A 21,163-nucleotide genomic window follows, 5' to 3' on the forward strand; every position below is an offset into this window, starting at 1 on the left:
GAACTGTATAGGGATTTAGCTGTCTAGCTTTTTTAAGTTAAAAGATGAAGTGATATTAAATTCCAAAATGGAATCTTCTATAGTTCTGCATGTTGCAGAATGATGTTCCAGTGGTGTTACCAGCAATAATTCAGAGACCTGTCTTAGAAAAAGACCGTCTTGTAAATATGTACTTCGAACACTTGTATTTGCAACACAACAATCTTTTCCCAAAGCTATAAAAAGACTAAAGCTATAATGTCACACTTCATGAGACTATTTTATTTCACGAAGTTATATAAAATAGTGGCATTGAGTAGATCAAAAAATTATCATATTGCTGTCTCCACGCACTTCTTGGCTGCTGATCTTATTTAAAACTGCTCCTTTTCAGACCATCTGTTAACTTCCCCCAGACAAAAACACAATCCTGTGTTTCTCTCACTTCCAGATTCCCAATCTAAACTTCTTTACTGGCTGGCAAACAGCAATAACTGAAATTTTTAATTTACTTCTGAGTTTCTGATGATCATTACTTTTCACCAAACTTTCTGATTCCTAGATATTTAGATACATGGCATGCCCATGGAACTAATGAGCTTGGTCTTGACTGACACCAGTCATACTGACTGGTTCTTGATCAGGAATTCAGTACTGTGGATGTGAATCCTTACTATGTAAGGAAATAACATAAAACTTCTGAGGTCAGCCCAAAAGTCTTTCTAGCCCACTGTGACATTGCTAGCAACGTCTAAAAGTTCATAGGCTTGAGCAAGTGTATGATGAGAACTCCACCAAGTGCTCTTTGATCCAGGTACAGTTTGTGTGCCTAACTCTCAGGGGACTTTTTGAATTAAGCCAGTCTGCTTTTGGACCTACATAAAATTCTAGTGTCCACAGCCTCTTATGAGAGCAGATCCTATAGCCTCACATGAAAAACCACTGTCTTGCATTGGATGTGGCACTAGATTTTGGCTACTTTTACTGACTGCATTTTCCTAGCCCCAGAAGAAACATTGAGTAGCTGATCCCTCTCTGGTGCTCGTCTCCTTGCCACCTGTGGTTTTATAGCAGCCCATCATCACACTGCTCTCACAATTCATTTTCACAGAGGAGAATGTTATTCCTTTCATATATAATTTCTTTGATTTTTCTCTGGATCTTTTTTAGACTTACTATACAGTTTTTTGAGGTGTGGAGACCAGAAGTGCTCATGTTTTTCATAATACAGGAGAAAAATAGTTTATGCGCTGATGATAGTGTTTGTCCTGTTATTCTGTATGTCTCTTCCAACATTTCCCAACACTGTTTTTTCTGGTTTTGGATGGTGTTACTGTTTTTTTCTTTTTTTTTTTTTTTTGCTAGTGAGTACTCAGCTAATGGATTTCAATTAAATTAATATTTTAATGGACTTATAGCTGCAGGATCTCATCAGTGGCTATACTCAGTTCAGATTCCATCTTGTTATGCATGAAGGTAATTTTATTTCATTTGTCTATAATTTCACATGCATCTCCCTAAATAGAATCTTTCAGTCCTGTGAAATAAAAGGAACATTGGGGAAAATATCAGAAAATGAGCAACATTTGATATGGATTTGTCAAAAATCACATCAAACAAGTCTGGTTTTGTTGTATGACAGGAGAACAGGCTTTATGCATAACCAAAAAGCACTAGTAACATTGATGTTATGGAAACTTTTTACACCATCTCTGTTCGTCAGTGAGATTAAATTGTTATTGTAAGGATGCCTATCTTGTTGGAAGACTGAGTCAGTGTAATCATCAGTGATTCATGGTAAAATTTGAAAGACAATATCTAGTAGGATCAGGCAGGGATCTGTCATGTTTCAGGTTTTCATCAGTGACGTGGATAATGAATATGTCACTCTACCAGATAATGTCAAACAAGGAAGGGCTAAAAACATCCTGGAAAATAGGTTTATAACTGAAAACATTTTTTTTTTTCCAATAGAAGATTAGTTAGAATCAGAGCCTTCTTCTAAAAGTGACAAGAGCTGCCAAAAAATCTATGCAAAGATTTGTGGACGCTGACTAGGAGACTTCTGATTTTCTTTTGAAGATAATTTTACATTTGAAGATATGTGCACCTGGTCTTTGATATTACAACCCAAAGACAAGTTAACTGTCTTGTCTTGTTGTTCTTCTCTAACATTCATTATGTTCTCTCTGAGCACAATTAGTACTCTCTATGAGCACGGTTGGTATTATTCCCTATATGGTTCAATTAGATACAGAAGAGCAGGAAGTACTCTAAACGTTTTAAACAATTAAAAGTGGTTCTTTGTCTTGGAATCAACCATTTGAAGTGTCTCAATTGGACATTGCACTTTTTTCAGGTAGGTTATTATTTGTAGAAATCTATTTGAATATATTATACAGAAGAGTTAATGTCGAAGGTTTCTCTGGAGAGCAGACTGCTAGGAGGTGGAAAGAACTGGAAGGACACAAATCTTCTGCAATGTTAGTTCCTACAATTGCTACCTGTCCCTCAGAAATTTTTTTCTTCTAGAAAACCACATAATTTTAATTTGCTTAATATGTTCTTTGAAAACATATTATAAATTTTGATCTGCCTTTGAAGTTTAATTCCTGCCCTGATACTGCAGGAGTTCTTTGGATTAAAATGAAGATCAAGGATAAAAAGGATAGTGAACAGTTCCTCTGAGAGGCTTGTAGGTTTGAATACAAAATTGTTCCTTGCAATAATTTCAGGCATCTGTATCAGTATGAATAACTTTCAGATACTGCAGTTAAGACAATAGAGCTGATAAAATATAATAATTTAACCAGCAGATAAGAGTATGCATGTTCATAAAATAAGAACTGCAAGTTTAACCACTCAATGTTATTTTACATGCTTACATTATTAACACATTTCATTTTAACTTTGATTTGTGGCAAATATTTAAGTAGAAAACTAAAAGAATTAGAATCATAGAATGGTTTGGGTTAGAAGGGACCTTAAAGACCACCTAGTTCCAAACCCCTGCCATGGGCAGGGATGCCTTCCACTAGACCATGGAATCATCACAGAATCATAGAACGGCTTAGGTTGGAAGGGACCTCAAAGACTCTCTATTTCCAACCCCTGCTATAGGCAGGGACACCACCCACTAGATCAGGCTGCCCAGGGCCTCATGCAGCCTGGTCTTGAACACCTCCAGGGATGGGGCAGCCACAGCTTCTCTGGGCAGCCTGTGCCAGTGCCTCACCGCCCGCTGAGTGAAAGAATTTCCTCCTATCTAATCTAAATCCACCCTCTTGGTTTAAAGCATTACTTGTCCTTATTACTGCATGCCTTGACAAAGAGTCCCTCTCCTGCTTTCCTGTAAGGCCCCCTTTAGATAGTGGAGGGCTGCAATGAGGTCTACCTGGACCCTTCTATTCTCCAGGCTGAACAATCTGAACTCCCTCGCCCTGTCCTCATAGGAGAGGAGCTCCAGCCCTCTGATCATCCTCGTGTTCCTCCTCTGGACTTACCCTAACAGGTCCACGTCCATCTTACACTGGGGACTCCAGAGCTGAACGCAGGGCTCCGGATGATGTCTCATGAGAATTGAGCAGAGGGGGAGAATCGCCTCCTTCAGCCCGCTAGCTACACTTTTGATGCAGTCCAGGATACAGCTGGCTTTATGGGCTGCAGGTGCACATTGCCAGCTCTTGTTGAGCTGCTTGTCCAACAACACACCCAAGTCCCTCTCCTCAGAGCTGCTCTCAAAAGAAAATATACTAAGAAATATTCTGAAATGTTTCCCTTCCATGTATTAGTTGTATTAGTAAACTGTATTCCTAATTAAACCTTGATCGGACTGGTGTGTACAGTCTAATGAAAATTATATACCATTCACTTACTTTGTTTTCTGATGCAATACATGTTATACAAACTGTGCTCTTTTACTTATTTAGCTGCCTTGTAAAAGAGAAGGCAGGAAGCAAGGAATACAGTTTAATTTGTTATTAATTTGCTAACTTATCTGGGAACTAGTCAGTAGATTTAAACACATTTATATATCTATAGATTTTAATGTTATCTGTATTATGATTTAGTCTGTATTTTTTTCTAATTGTGTGTGTATATATATATATATATATATTAAAAACAATAAAACAAAAACCAACCACTCACCCCTTCTTAACTTCCTAGTTGTTTCCATGGCTGGGATCAACCCTACCTAGTTTCAAACTGGAGAATCCATTGCTTAGACCTTGCTGGCATCCTCTAAAAGCAAGTCAAAGGAAGCTGAAGATCTGTTATCTCCTCCCACACTAAACTTCTGAGACTATGTTCTTCAGCATTTTTTGAGGAAATTTTGTTTATTCCCATTGGAATCCTTGAATCCTGATCCCAGTGAAATGCTCAAGAATGTGATGGTAATTGAACCATAATTTTGAGTTACCAGGTATTTTCTTTAATGTGCATCGAAGTGTACACTTTATTACTAGTTTAAAAGGTGGGGTTGTTCCTAGATTGTTCCCCATTGTTCCTAGATAGCCAAGGTAGTTAAAGGAGTTTTTTGGGATAAAAATTCCTTTCAGGTAGTCTCATTGTTTCTATATAAATGTGTGCAGCACCACAAAGTTTGAATCTTTTTGTGATTATTCATGATGTATGGGGCTATATCCAGAAAGAAAGCTAGTAACCTCAGAAATGGAAATTCTCAGTTCATATTTTACTCTGCTTCCTGAGGAGTCGTATGTTAAACTATTTTAATACAAATCAGAAAGAAAACATTACCTGATCCTTCTTACTAAATATGTCTTTCTTCAAGACAAAGTTACCACTTTAAATATTTTCAGCTCAAATCTGTGTTATGGTATTTATGACCAATGGAAGTATACTTCAAGGTATCTTTAAAGCCAGTAGTTTCAGCATGTTCATTCACGCTATTTTCTGTTTTTCGCTATACTGTTGTTTCCTGCTTTCTTCAGCTTGTTTTTTTCAATACTCTCTGTTAAAGACTGAATGCATGTTTGTTTAGTTTTTTAAACTTTATTTTTACTTTATTTTTGATGTTATCTTCACTGTTTCCCTCATTTAAATTAATTTACACTGATGGCAATTTAGGTAAGTGCAAAATATTTCCATTTTTTTAAAACAAGACAAAGTGTTTAAGTTTGTGTAATGGATTAAACAATTATAGAGCAAAAGTTTATTATCTGAAGATGAAAGCAGAGTGAAACAGAAGTACATCGGTATTTCTTTTTATGAATTTGAAAATCAGAACACGTTTCTGTCAATTGGAGAGGAGCTAAAATAGCAGGGCTGCTCTGATGAGGAATGAGAATACACAGGCAGAGCATTGCAGAATGAGTCAGCTGCACCAGAAGTGTGTGTCTTGGCTTTTGTGCTACTGCTTCTGACAATGATGAAAGGGCTATTAGCTTGGTGGTGGGAGGGGATAAGGGGGTTATCATAGTACTGTAGATGTCTGAGGAACTTTTGAGGAAGCAGCAACCTAAAAGAGGCTAAGGACTAATTGGGAATGTTTTTTTAAACCGTATTAAAATGTCTTTATTTTTTATTTTTATTTATTTTTTTAATACCTCAAAAAGCTTAGGAAGAACTGAGCGATAAAAAGAATAAGGGAAATTTGTCTCGGGGTGTGTAAGTGCTTGCTTTGGTCTTGACTGAAGCCTTTTGGTATTATTCTGGCTTAGAAAATAATGCACGTGTATACGTTATATAGTAGAAACCAGTACTTTCAGTTTTATGAAAATTAGCACACTGTAATGGTTGTTTGAAGGGGACAGTAATAAGTTATATCCTTTCTGTGTGTCTTTGAGATATAAAGAGATCTGAGGAAAGCAAGTGTTATCTTGTTCTGTTCCCCCCATTGTATAAGGAGTATGAATTTTATTTCTACCTGTGTTAGTCAGTTAGGTCACCTTTTTTGTTGCCTTTTTTTTTTTTAATGCAAAATGTAACTCACTCACAATTATGCCAGCGCCAAGGTGCTAGCATGGAAAAAGCTTTTTCCAATTGCATCCTGAAGTTTTAGAATGAGTGTCAAATGATGAGTGTTGGTGAGTGTTCCTTATGAAGAAGTATAAACAAGGCTAGTCATGTTTTAAGGAGAGAGAAATTGACCGTGGAGCTGAAACAGCATTTCAGTAAAAGATGTTTGGAACTGTATAATGCTATGTGACTCAGAATTGTTCTCTCATCAGTTTTGAACACACTCACATCCTATGTTCATTTCTTATATGTTGTTATATTTGGTGCTACATCCCTGAGATACTACCAACTGTTGCTGCTTCTGTGTATTGTGTGTGTGTTGGTTTTTTTGTGTGTGTGTCCTGTAATAGTGATGATCATCTGCTGCTGAATTTAGTAATTGCATCCTGCTAAATTTCCCTTGCAGCTTCAGGTGGAAACTGCATTCTGTGTCCCCCATCCTGACATGTTCCAGAGTCTGGCTCTGCTGCTCAGCAGTGGTTGTTTGGTGTGTTGCTGTGTGGGTAAAACTCTTTGTACAGAAGCCAGGATTCTGATGGGGTCTCAGAGGATGACCACTTTAAGAAATATAGATCTAGCAGGAAGTAGGTTGGGATAAAACTACAGTTATCCCTGCACTAGGCTTGTAACACTGCTTGAAGGCATTTCTTCAGTAGATACTAATAAAGCATACATCAAGCATGGCAGCTGCTGCATTTTGCCTCCTCCTACCTTAAATTAGGATGAGTCCTGAGCAACTATTCAAGTAGAGTACTTTAAGCTGTCAGAATCCCTTAAAGGAGATGGGGAGAGAGGTAACTATCGTGTCGATAAACCAGTTCGAGTTTTATTATTGTGAGTAGTGTTGGATACATCACATAACTAATAAACTACTTGATAACACAGGAATTCATTTTTAAAGTAAGGTTTATAAAAGATAAAGTCTCCTGAAATAGCTAACCAAACATTTAATCTCATGAATGATACAATGGCTTACAGAGATCATAGATAATACATCAAACGTTATCCTTGGTAAATTTCTTTTCTATTGATTCTGATGGAGCCTGTGGTTTTGTGCTTTTAAAATTTTATTTCTTTTAGCTTCTGTAAACTGGCTTCCTTCCAGACTTTAAAACTTTAAATCAAAAAAAAAAATGCTCTGGATGACTCTCCTCAGAATTTTCTGCCATTTGAAGTGGGGGAGAGAAAGAGGAGGGGGAAGTAGTGAAAAAGTGAGTCACTCTTTTTTCGTTATGCATTTTTAGTCTTTACTATTTCAGATACTGTTCCTCACTTTGAATTTTCAGATTTCATTTTCAATTTTCTGGGAATTGTCCCCAACAGCTGCTAGGCAGTTGGCGATGCCACGTTCAATTAGTCTGCAATAGGGAACTCCATCCTCTAGGTTATCTTGGAAAAGCATGAGCCTTTTGCTTGTGCTGCAGATCATTATTTTTGTATATGCATATAATTTAAAGATAAACCTGCATGCCGCTTCCTAACCTTTCTGTTTCGTTATGCTTCTGAATTCAGAAGATGCACTTCAGACTGGTGGCTCTGTTTGGATTGGTGGGAGGGCAGTATGGGGAATAAAAGCATTGCAGTGACTTAATCTGTTGGTTGCTGATTTAAAAAAATCCAAATATCTGCATGTTCTGGAGTTGTGTTAACAGTATACAGGTCCAAATTCTGATTTTTACCTGTTTGCTCTGTTTAAGGTGTCTAACGCAGTACCTGACTATAATACTATGTATTTCCCTGGTGCCAGAGAGTCAGTCGTAAAAAGCTGTCAGTTTCAAGATAGAACCTGCTACTTGAATTTATTGCTGGAATATATCTCAGTTGAGTTAGCAAGGAAACCAACGTTCAGGAGCTCTTTGTATATTTTGTGGGAGATAACTTTTGTGTCTAGTGGGAGCAAATAACTCTTTTGAATTCAGTAATTTGGAAATATTTGGCCTGTAGGGGGGAGAAATTGTACTTATATTTTGAATTTCCCTAGGCATCTGTCACAATGTAGTTATTGTTCTTGGCGTTTGAAGATGATATACAAAGCTAACAAAACACATGAAAAGAAGGCTGTTGATTTCATGTGAAGGTCTCTTTGAACCCTAAAGGGAAAGGAATAAATGGTGTTTTTGCCAAAAGGAAAATCCTAAGGCAATTCAATGTAAATGTTTCAGTGTTTGAGACTCAAAGAGCACTGAGGTCTTGTAAGGTAATCTCTGTTCCAGTTCCATCTATAGTTGAATGTGTGAGAGTTCTCCAGCACATCACTTTTCTGTCCAAGAAAAGCAAAGGTCAGCAGAAACTAGAGAGAAAACAGCACACGTTAAGATATAGCTTCAGAGGAGCTACAGTAAACCATGAAATAACGTCTGATTTTTGCACAGACCCAAATTTTCCATTAAACTGACTACAGTATTAATTGTAGAGGATACAATTCTCATTACAAAATGTCTTTATCAAAGAAAAATGGCATTGAAAGAGGCAATGGGTTGTGCTTTGAAAATTAAATACTAAGTATAAATATTTTCTATGTATTTTGTTTTAAATCATGTAAACTGATGCTACAAATCTTTTTCAATTTGTAGGGAAAAAGACTGAAAGAATAGTCCTGTTAGTGAGGTTATTTTTGAGACTTTCCTTTGTGTGATATTAACTTCAGATAGTTAATAATTACCATTAAAGCAGAACAAATGACTTACTGAAAAAAAATGCCCTAAATTCATGCTATTGTATTTCTACTCAATACAGTTCATAGAGTCACAGAATGGGTTGGGTTGGAAGGGACCTTAAAGACCACCTAATTCCAACCCCCCGCTGTGGGCAGGGACACTTTCCACTGGAGTTGGAGATCTCATCTCCACCTTCCACAGTTGCAGGTGGAGATGAAATAGTGCCATACCAAAACATGAATCAAAAGTTTTAATACAAACTTGAACATAATTTGGAGTCCATAGGTGTGTGACAAAAGTCTACTCGTTTATTAAGTAAGAGTACCTATAACTGTGTGTACAGAATTATACATATGCTGCTACTCAGAATGTTTTCTGCTCACGGAGAATACTATATTCCTTTACTGTATGGGAACAATAATTAATGTTATTTAATATGTTTGTATTTAATATATAGCTTGCATATTCTGGGTTTACTTGAAATGTGGATATACATTTCATACACTTGAAGTGTGGACAGCTGCATAACTGTTAAACCGTGTGAATAATGTAGTACGTTTAGTTTATTAGACTTCTGTCTTCAGATTCCCTAGTGGAGTTAAGGAGGGGAGGAGGGAACTACAGGGAAAAAAGCACAAAAGTTGCTTAAGAAAGCATTCTTTATCCTGTTCAGGCAGTTCATTCCCTGAAGAGGCAAAGCTGTCAGAATGAGAATTTGAACAGTTAGACGAGAATACTCATGATAGTCTTTTCCACCTGACTACACTGCATTTATGACTGACTTCAGAACTGCAAAATGAGCAAGTAGTGCCAGTTTGGTCAAGTCCAAGAAATAATATTTCTATATAATATTTCAGAGAAGAGTTTTTCTTGAGTGTATAACCATAAAACAGTAATGGAAGCCACCAGTACTAAAAATTCTAGGTTAAATAGGCTGTTATCCTTTTCAGAACTCAGGCCATGTGTAATGCAGTGCTTCACTGTGAAGAGAGCTGCTGCTATCTATGGCTAAGCATGCAACAGAATATCAGAAGGAAGGTTCTGCAAGTTTATAGTAAAATAAAATGATCTTTAAGAACGTATTTTTCCATACTTGTTTCAACTAGTAAGTCCTCTTCATTTCACAATAGCTTCATAACAAAGTGGTAAGAGTTGATCCAGCTGAAAACTGTATTTGAAAAATTACAGTTCCAAAAACTTTGTTTCCCAGATGTGTTCAGTTAAATTTGTTTCCAGATGTCTGAGGTAGAATCTACTCGTTATTGTCTATTCCTTGAACTATGCGTTTGTGATAAATCTGGGAATAAAATTTGCATGTGTATACAATTTAATCCCATATTTATTAACTTTGGAACTCTATGGCAAATTGTGATACATGGTGGGGTGTTTTTAATATTTCAGATGTTGTACCATATCTCAATTTAAAAAAAAAGAAAATACAAGTAGTAGTTAGATAAAGCATCTTTGCCTTGCACCAAGTTGGTCCTGACTTGTATTATCATTCGGTGTGGGTGTGTTTCCTTCCCTCTCCTCTCCCTCCCCCTGCTGCCACATACACACATTCATTCTCTACGTTTTTGTATGTATCCACCAGTGTTGGAGAATGGCATCCTTGCCCAGTTGGCATTATTTCAGGTTCACTTTCTCAGTCCACTGGGGATTGAGAAAATTTAAAATTTGTGATCTTAAGAAATTTATCACTGTACATAGTGCCTGCCTGTAGAAAGTCCAGTCATGCTTTATGGATTTCATGGAATCATAGAATCATTAAGGTTGGAAAAGACCTCTGAGATAACGTAGTCCAACCATCGCCCTCCTACCAATGTCCCCCACTAAACCATGTCCCTAAGCACCAGGTCCAACCTTTCCTTGAACACCCCCAGGGACAGTGACACCACCACCTCCCTGCGCAACCTGTTCCAATGCCTGACTACTCTTTCTGAGAAGAAATGTTTCCTAATTTCCAACCTAAACCTTCCTGGCTCAACTTGAGGCTATTCCCTCTTGTCCTATCACTAGGAATTTCATTGCTTTCCTTTAGCTTTTGGTCATCCGTTAGGAATGCATAATTCAGCATATGGAGTTTTGTTTAAAGAATGCTTCATTTTATCTCAAATTCTCCTTCCTGTATTTGCCCCCTTTTTTTTTTTAATAATCAAACCCAAAAGCTTACTTGCTTTGATACATGTGTGGTTTAATATCATCTGATCTTTGCTGTCATTATTTTTCTGCAGGTCTTTGGATTTTAGTGAGAGGCTCACAGACATTTACAAAGCCACTTGATCTTTGAACAAACCAGCAGTCTTGCATTTTGTTCTCCTGCTGCTTTTCCCAGTATTTGGTCGCAGTTCGTATGTCAGCCTAATGTGCTACATTAATGTGCTGGGTTAATTTTCCGCTGGATGACTTCATTGACTGGTCACGTGTAGTGGTGCTGGTGTAAAGCAGGTAGAGTGTTGAGTGGCCAAGAGTCGGAGATAATGATGGGGTCTCAAATTCTGGCAGCAGCTCCAGTTCTACATTTAAACCTCCATGCTACTGAGTGCCTTTTGCACTTAAGCAGTTTTTTGAAAGGAAAAAGGAATATTATACAGCAGTCTTTTTTTTTTTCCCCAGACATACCTCAGTGTGTACAGAGAATAGTACTTGAATTTATTTTTTTTCTTGCATATTTGCCTTACGAGAAAATACTGAAATCAGTTTTAAATATGTACTGAAGTTGTTGCCTGACTGCGGTGTACAAACCTTGTAACTGAATTACATTTTCTTTGGCAGGTCAATGACACTTTTTAGCTCTTGTGTTGCTTTTTGTTTGCTGTGGACACTTAATTTCCAAATCTCTATAAATGTTTTTATTCTATCTTGATATAATCTGAAGGTTTTTTTTTTTAGTGACTTGAGGAAGATCATTCTTTCTCTACTGCAGTGGTAAAATCTGTTTTTTTTTTTTTTCTTTAATCCTGGCTTAATAGTGTTTACAACAAATTTTAATTCTTTCCGCTTTGAAGGTTTCCCATACATTTTTTTTCTAGAACTAAGCGATCATTTCATTTTAATAAAGAATTATCTTAACAGATGAGGAATTCTAAAATGTGCAGGAACAAACTTTTTTATATGCGAAAGTCTAGTAAATATATTTTGTCACGAAGTATGTATCTTCTTCATCTTATTTATTCATTGATTCATTTTTACCAGATGGTAGAAGATTCTGGAAAGCACATAGCAGGGTTTGCTGCTGTTTTTCAGCTCAGCTAGCAGAAGGCCACTGGGAGGATTGCGTGTGATCAAGAAGAGTGAATCAGTCTGTATAAACTCCTTATTTATACCATTTACACATCTCACACTCTCAGTATTATCCTGCCTTTTTCTGTTGCACTGTTCAGCTGTGACTGTGCATTTTCTTTGCTTTTTAATTTTAAGTCTTGAAGGTCTGTGTTACCTTGAGGTAGTAATTCTGCACGCTCAAGCATGGCTACTCGTTTTTTGTCAGTTTTACAAACTCAAGCATTTAATTACAAAAAAATAAAGTAAAAAAAAAAGTAGTTTCCTCTACAGCAATGCTTTGAATACTGTGGCTGTTATGAGCAATGTTTCCTTCTGTTTAACTGGAGTTTCTTTCAGTAGGAGGAAATAAGGTGCCCTCTATTGTGGTAAAGGTATTTAAGAAAGAAATAATTCTCTAGTCCTTAAGCATACTCTCAAACCCACTTCTACTTTTGCGACAGAATTAATAACCAGTTTCCAATTCAGAAAAAAATAAAATAGGAAAATATGAGTTGCTTTTACCTTCCTACCAGAGGTTTTGTTTGTCAAATCACATGAACTGTACTAGGTACGAGTCATTCCAGTTTGTTCTTGGGCTTAAGTGGCTCTGTCCCATACCTGTGGGTTGTAAATGGCTATGCTGAATTCATGGCTGCCAAATTTTGTGGAGTGAGGTTGTTTGCAGGGAGGCTGTGAAAAAGCTATACTTAAATCATCAATAATGTAGTGAGGAAACCAAGCAAAGATCTTTCTGTGGTGCAGGGGGTGGGGAGGGAATTCTGCAAGGAAAACCTGACCTGGAAGAATTTTGGGGAAAAAAAACCTGGGGAAACTACATATCAGAACTGGAACTATGGTTACTGATGCATACGGTGCTTAAATGTTAGACAATACTCTGTCCTCTTTTTCTTTGTGTCAGAATCCAACTGTTCTCAGGATAAGGTGATGTTATACTGCTCAGTAGACCAGAAGTTTCTGCTCAGTTTTTTTTTCTTGTTATTTTATTTCCTACTGTTGCAGATTTCTGCTTTTGAGCAGCTTAGTCTAAAGATATAATGACTGAAACAAAGTGTTATGACAGAATAATTATATGCTGTTTTGAAAATATGTTTCTGCTGAACCATGGTAGATGCTCTTTCTTAATATAGGTTTTAAATACACTTTATAGCTTACACTCTCACAAGATACCACTATTACATTATAACTCTGGGAGATATCAGTGTCTTCTCTTAGGTCAGGAAAAATGATTTTCTGTTGAAGAATTAGTAGTATAAGAAAGATGAACATAAATAGCTATTAGGAGAAGAAAAACACTTTGAAAGAAAGCTGCAGCAGAAGATTGGGTTGAAGGAAAGCGCTGCATTTTATGGAAAATGTGCATACATCTTGTTATATCTCACAAACAACCTGCCATTGTGGTTTTGGTGTGAAACAGTGCTCATGCTTTTTAAAATACAAGATATAGCTTTGTCTAAAAGCAGTTTAAACCAAGAAGCTGACCACCTATAAATAACTGGGAAGTCTCTGACACCCTTTTAGGCTGCATTTTTATTAGTTTGTTGTTTTACATGTGCCATGTTTCTCCAAGTGATTTCAAGTGGTGTGGGTTACAAATGCAAGAGGGAATCAAAGGATGTGTGTGACTTGTTTTTTACTGAAGTTATCATACTCAGCTATTACTTAAATGCTATATCTCACTCCTATGAGAGCTTTTTCAAAGAATTTGTAGGACTATTCTTATTGGTAGATGTAAAGAAAGTAATTTGCCCTTGTTAAAGTGACTTCATCGTGACACAATAATGCTCTTACTCCAAAATCCTTACTTGAACAAAATGGTCAATTTATTTATTGAATTGGTTGATGACATCTTAGAAGTGTACCAGATCCTCATGCCCAATTATCTGTACCTTATTAATGATTTCTGATGGGATCATGTTATATGGAAGGATTGCTTTAGTGGTACTGTTTTCAAAGGAATATTCTCTGCTCCACTCTCATGGCTTTATTACAAAACGTGTGGACGTTTTCAGTAGAGCCTAAGCATCTCAGTCTACTTGTGTTTAAGTTGAAAGATGTGTTTAGTTAGCCTGTTGGGAGCTACATGTTGTCTATTAGCTCACGCAGTTCTCTCTGTTAAACTTCTTTCTAAACTTCTTTGTATATTCTTTCCCCGATTTAATGGTATTACAGATGTTACTGTCACAAGAAATTTTGAAATGCTGAATGATTAATGAACTTCACTTTTGTATGCTGAGTGGAAATTTTGAAACACGATATATCTGGGAATACAGAAGTTGCTGAAAAAATATGGGAAGATGTCCTTTTTCTATTTATGGGGTTTATGTTCTTTAAACCTCTCTATTCTGATTTTTTTCTTCCTCGCTTTTTTTCTTTTTATTCTTAATTTTTCTAATTCAATTCTTTTAATATTAGATTTTGTAGTATATTTTAAGATGATAAATTTCAACATTTCTGTATAAAACACAGTAAGATGTGTAGCTTATTGAAACTATAAGAACATCTTCTTCAGAACTTATTTTTGTGTGTGGATCAACGGACTGACTGCTGTAGTTCCTCGCTTATTTTAATTGGTATTGTGTCACCTGTAGTCTAGAAGACTTGGCTTGCTTTTGCAAGTTTTATGTGGCAGTTTGAGGAATCATTTTGTGTGTGTGCAACTGGTGGATTGTGGTACTTTTTTTTTTTAAGAGTTCTAGCTCTGGTGGGAATTTCAAATTTTGAAAAGACTGAAACCTCAATATTTAGTATTGTACTTCCAGACCTTCTGTGCTGTCCTTTGCACTTGTTTTAAGATGAGATGTATCTGAGGCAACAAGAAGTTCCTGCCAGTTATACAAGGTTAGAAGTTGTGATTGTTAACTTTCATTTGCTGATATTGAGCATCCTTGGAGGTGGCTCTCACTAGGCATTGCATTCCTATTTAGTTATTAGCTCATCCGATGAGTCCGATTCCAGTGTTTACTGACAATTAAGATCAGAAATTATAAAAAGAGTTGTGTTAAGGCAAACCCAATACTCAAGTCAAGATGGTATTTGCAGAAGGGAGTTGATTCTACAGTTTAGAGATGAGACTGTAACTTCCAGTTAAGTCCTAGAAGTCAAGCTAAGATAAGCTAAGTTTTTCTGAATTTCAAGAAATTATATGAAAAAAAAAAAAACCAACAACTTATAATTCCATGAACTCATACAAAACAAATAAAAGAAGCAAAAAAGCGGGAATTCATGAGAATCCAGCTGTGTCATTGTCAGATTACATAGGAAGGCTCACAGATTCTAGTATCCCTCATATTCGCATGCTAGAGTGAGTAACTACACACTTCTGTGATTCACAATCCCATTTACCAATTCATCAGATAAGAATCTTGGGGTTAATAGAGCAGTTGGTGATAAATGCTGTAAGTAACAAAGCTGCATGATTGCAGTTAGTAGTTGTTGGTCTTCTGGGCCTTGTTGAACTGTTACTGCAACATGGAAGGAAATGAATTACAAGTTAACAAGATACTTAACCACATGACTTGAGCAGGAGTAGGTGTATTTTAGAATTTGACTGTGCCTAATTATACTCTTGAGCTTTGTATTTCAGATAATAGTTCTTGTATATGAAGCAATTCTCCTGAACTGCTTAAATTGAGAGCACATCGTTTTTAACATTGTTCAATTTTCTGAGACTTTTCTGGTGGTTTCTTTTGCTTCAGTGGTCTGCTCCTCAAATAGAATAGTTTCCAGGCAATGAGTTAAGCAATTCTGGACAGTCTTACAGGCTCCTGAAGTGCTATTCAATTTTAGTTTGTTTTTCTTTTAGTTTCCTGCATCATTCAGTTTGATGACCTCAGTAATGTTTCCTAATGAAAGTGTAGTGTCTCAATTTTTTGTACTGAAATGTTAAAAATAATTCAGCTATTGTTACGCTGAGTATATTAAGGAACAAATGAATTAGGTAATTTCTGAATTTCTGGAATTAAGGCACCACAGTTCTCAGAAACAGAAAACCCTGTACAGCAGCTAAAGAAATTCATGCTCTGGTACTTATGGGCAGATGGAAGTGATCACTGAATAAACATACTCTTTTTGTTTTTAGCTTCTTGGATCTATGTTAAATCTTGAAGTTCAGAAATTCTATTGTCAAAAGTTTCATAGCTTCTAAGCATACGAATTTCATTTCTACATTGTTTTTAAGTCTGGATCTCTGCCATCAGATCACTTAGATGTGGTTTCATAAGTCACAGAAGTATTTTTATTCTTTGGAGACCTAGACTTTGATTTTTCTTATAGTGTGAAATAGCACATCAGCTTACCATCAGCTCAGAGGATGATTCCCACGATTTTAGTTGTATGGCTTCTTGCTGTGCCGTAAGGGATTTCATGATTAAATATCAGCAAAAATGAACCAAAATCTGACCTTCAAAGCTACTATACATTTTACTAAATAAATATTCACATTAGTCTTTTACTAATATTATCCTGTATTTATCCAAAATTTAACTCTTGATTACACAAGAATATCAACCAAGAGGATATATCAGTTGAAAACAAATACTTTTCTTGGTGTACCTGGTTCCTTACTATTTCTATTTGTTTCATATATATATATATATATATATATGATGACTTGGAATCATGCTGTAGGATACTTCAGTGCCTTCAAAATGAAACTCTGAGAAGATGCATTTCTAGGCTTCCTTGTTCAGAGTAGAGTTCCAAACTCTGTGCACTTAATGGTGAACCTGATACATTTTTTAATGATCTCTATTGGCAATTCTGAACCAGTAATAAAATTGAGGGATGCCATCTGGCAGGGGGAAAAAATGTAAACTGAGACAAACAGCCCAGCAGCTTCTCTTGCAGAGAGCAGCATGCGCAAAGGCAAAAAGTTTCCTTTGAGGAATTGCAATCAGAATTCATAATCAGAATTACAGTAATCTCTTTCCTCTTGAGGAAGGAGGGGATCATTTTTAAATAGGTAAGAAAGTCTGGCTATTACCTAAATATCTATACTTCAGAGGCAACATGCCCTACTTGGCATCGTAGCTATAGTCTAAATATTAGTTTCAACCTGGATGTCATTTGACCTGCTTTGTTTTAGTTGTCTGGCTAGACTATGGATACATTGGTTGATTCTGTATTTGATAAGCTGTCTGCCACTTTCCCAAGTTATTATTTAAATCTAATTAACCAGATTGACTTAGAACAGATGTGGATTTGCTCTGAGATGTGGGTTGTCCCTTTTCATTTTGTGCAGGGAACACAGAACAGAAGAGCAGCTTAATTTTGCTGCAACCTCAAAAGCTTATTTAACTTTTAGTTCGCATTTTAGTGAACTAAAAAAAACATTAAACGAGTAGGTTTCTTTTTCAGAACTTTGGCCCAATCATTTTCTCATAACTGAGGGTGAAAAACAAAGATGCGAAAGGGAAATTTTGGTAAAAAGGTACAGTACAATCTCCTGCAAACCTTTAATGCAATAGAACAATATTAATGTCTACCAACAGAAGCACTAAAAAATTTGCATTTGAGTCCATAATGCGTGCTGATAAAGCAATTAACAACTGAAAAATGCAATGTTAATCACTAATTTGATTTTTTAAATGACTTTCATCATTATCAGACTTGCATTTTCATAGAATAATGAAAGAAGCAATGGAAAAATGTGTTTAGGATTCCTAAATATTCCTATTATATCCTACTATACTGTATAATCTCAGATAGCTATAGGTCAGATTTGCCTTAATTGTAGGGGGCATTTTTAACTTTAGGATTATAAACTGTGACAAAGATCGTCTTGCACTAGTACAATCTTAAAGCCTGTTAGTTAACCAATAAAGTCACTCCTGTATTAAAATGTGGTTTTCTGTGCAAGGAAGCAACATTTACAGGAGCTATCTAATTTTGTTTCTTGCACCAAACCAGACACTGAAACCTAACAGTTTAAAAATGGTGGAAAGAACAGGACAGGAGTTAGTCTTCAATAGGAAAGGAACGTTTTATTTCAGCTTTTTAAATCTTAATCAGATAAAGACTATTATTTGACCAAATTTCTAGTTATGTCTGAGCTTGTTTTCCCCTTGATAATAAATTCCATTGATATCAATAAATACACAAAAGGTCTACAGTAGCTGCTGGTTGAGCATATTGGATGTCTTTTCACATTCCTTGCAGCGTATCTGTCCTTTATGGTGAGCTGCTGCATTCTGTAAGCTGAAATGCAGCTACATTAATAAAGTATGAGTGATGTATCATGGTTTGCAATTAAATGGATCAAAATAATAAGATATATTTTCTGACATCAAAATATCACAGAAATATGGAGGCACTTTTCAGATATCTCTTAGCTGAAACCCTCTTTTACACTGTCTGCTTTGACTCTTAGGTATCTCTGCTCTTTGCTTCCATTAGATGGTTTGCAGCCTTTGGCAATTCCAGTCTCCTCCTTTGTGAGACTAAAAATATCTTGTCTCACAAAAGTAGTTTGAAGACTGACTGATGCTTTGTTTACTGTGAGTCTGTTTTGTTGCTTTTTTAAGACATCTTAGTTTGTTTTTTCTTCTAGTCTTGTGTAACATACCTTTTCCATTCTCTGAACTGTTTTGAGTTGTAAGATCTCATTTTGTTGAAATTTCTGAGACCTTCAATTTCTGTGTTAAAATTCTAAGCAATAATTTGTACTTAGGTGGCTGCTGTATCAAACAACTGCAAAAAGTGAGGAAAGTCCTAAGGTGTGCTCTTTTTTATTTTTTTAAGAAAATACAGATCTTTGGTCTCTGGAGCTGAGCAAGTGTACAACGCAGTATCCACAGTATGAAATGTGCAGACCTAAAATCATCTTCTTTAGGAGAGACCTGTGGCCAGTCTGGGACAGCAAAGACACTGAATATGTAGTCATGCCAAGACATCTTCTAAAGGAGCCTGCAAAATGAACAGTTTCTCTGTAATTAAACTTGTTAGGAACAGCAGTATCTGTAGAAGTTTTGTAGGTCTCTAAACAGCGTATAATCTGATATCTTTCATCCTAGAAAGCGTGTCCTGAGGCTAGGAAATAATGTAGTCCAAAGCCGTCCTGCCTTTTCTTTGAAGGTTTACATTCAGAAGTAACTGAAAGTTTCTGGAATGTGTTAAATCTGCCTTTTTTTTTTTTTAAGTTAAAATAAAAGTTAAGTACTTTTTGTAAAGATAAATCAGATTTCTATTTTTATCCATCTGAAGCAATTATCTTAAGGTATTAGTTTTTTAAAAAATAAACTCTAACCACGCTTTTATTTTTATTTTTTTTCAACAAACAGTAATTTAGGGGATTTTATTCTGTTTTTCTCCTTTTTGAATATTGGATGATTTTTCTAAGAAAACCCAGAGTTAATTTACTAAAGCAAAATCTGTTGGCTTTAAAATTAAACACTTTGGTATTTTCCACATGGTTAATTTAAAAGAGCAACTAAGGATTTGGAATTAGTTCCTTGTTAGTACAACTTTCTACCTGTGTGTACAGTTATACAGTTTTGTACACAGCGAGAGTATGCTAATGTAACAAATTTAAAACCTGAGGAAAAAAATTGTCCACGTTTTCCTATGGTACATTCATCAATAACATAACTGAGAAACATAAGACTATTTCTGAAGCCTAATTAAACTGTTATTTAGGAGAGAAAGACCAAAAACTCATAGGGAAAGTGAGCTTTATTCCCCAGCATTTGAAACAGGAACTTCTTGGCCTACCGACTGATGGAGGTTGGAATTGTAAAAATTAAAACAACAAAAAGCCCCCATATTTTAAAAAGCTACTGCTAATGCTTTGTCAGTGGGCAAAGGGATAATAAGGCATTTAAAGGGAGGAAAAATGTAGCTGGCATAGAGAATCAGCCAGAATTACCTTTTCAGGATTTGGTACAAGCTCAGAGGTTTTCCTTAGCTTTTAGATATTTTAAGTGTTGTATGTGTAAGGCATTTCTTTCTTGTACTATCAGATTTTACTGAATCTGTCTCTTGGCAAATCTGTTAAGTAGTCCGATTCTTGAAGCGATTAGCTCAAATCATGTTGTTAATGACTTTTTATATGTTGTGGATTATATGGGGCCCACTGAGGCTTATTTAGATAAAATGCTGGCTGCAAGTAAGCAAAGCTCCATGTCCTGGCTTCAGTACTAGTGCAGGGAAAGCTGGTGAGGGCACACCCAGATGAAAACAAATGTGATCCTAAATGCCTATCTGGTAATTTCAGAGACATGCCAAGTTATCTGGATTAATACCAACCTCAGGTGTACTGGAGACACAAGGAAACTGTGCTCACCTGAGAGGAATATTAATTAGCACTAGCACACCTACTTTTCTGTCTTGAGTACTTAATTGTGTTAGCCCAGATGAGAACAGTGATTCATAAAATAAAATTTAATGACTGTATTGGAAGAATGGTTGTGAATATGTACACAAATCAATCCCTGGAGTAATTTCCCCAACACAAAACAGGGAGAACTTCTGCAGATTTAGCTTTATATCTTACTTACTAATTAAAGTTTTTCCTTTACAGCACATTGTGCAGTTTGTTTTATTTAATTTTAACTACATGACTGACTTCTTGTAACAAACCAAAGCAATATATTTCATTCGGACATTTCATTGGGTGGAGATAGAGGAGCATATTCAATGGGTCAAATCCTGTGGTCCCAGCTGGTTTCTATTGGGTGAGGTCACATCTACCACTATGGAATTTTATCACCCAAACTTTTGTCACCTTCCAGCTGCCAGGTTTGCTGTTCTGCTGGAGCAAACGCGCACTTGGCTGCTTCTGTTGCTGTGGCTGCTCACAGAGAGCCGCCGCGTTGGCGAAGGCGCTGTGCAGGGTGGGTGAGAGGGCAGAGCTTCCAGCTGCAGATGCTGCTGTATTGCTGGCGTATGCTCAGGCTGGCCTTCTGCCAGAAGCTGAATGTCAGCTGAGGGCTCATGTTGTTTGTGAAGGTGATTTTGGTGAGAGGAAAAAAGTCTGGGTTTTGTCTGCTTCATTTTGAGATGTTCTGGCTGTTATGGAAAGGTGGCAAAAAGGAGGCAATATCTGAACATAATTGGCAGTATATAATCCATTTGTAATCCAAAAATATTAAGTGATTATTTTGAGCAGTTACCTTATTTTAAAAGAATGTACAACATGATGGAAGAAATATTTTTAAAATTTAAGTAATCAATGAAATTGTTTCATTAGAAATACCGTGCTATGCTAGATGCGCACCTATAACTGATTTTACTGTACCCTGAGACTACTTATATCATTCTTAGTACGC

The 21,163-nt window shown here is 36.3% G+C and overlaps 1 protein-coding gene across 20 annotated transcripts in view; it reads left to right on the plus strand.

Moving 5' to 3' along the window:
* Positions 1 to 21,163, plus strand: part of ERC2 (ELKS/RAB6-interacting/CAST family member 2) — a 523,782-nt gene that overhangs the window by 30,631 nt on the left and 471,988 nt on the right. The window lies entirely within an intron of this gene.

The sequence above is a fragment of the Anser cygnoides genome, chromosome 10, assembly GCF_040182565.1.
Source record: "Anser cygnoides isolate HZ-2024a breed goose chromosome 10, Taihu_goose_T2T_genome, whole genome shotgun sequence".
NCBI classification, from domain to species: domain Eukaryota; kingdom Metazoa; phylum Chordata; class Aves; order Anseriformes; family Anatidae; genus Anser; species Anser cygnoides.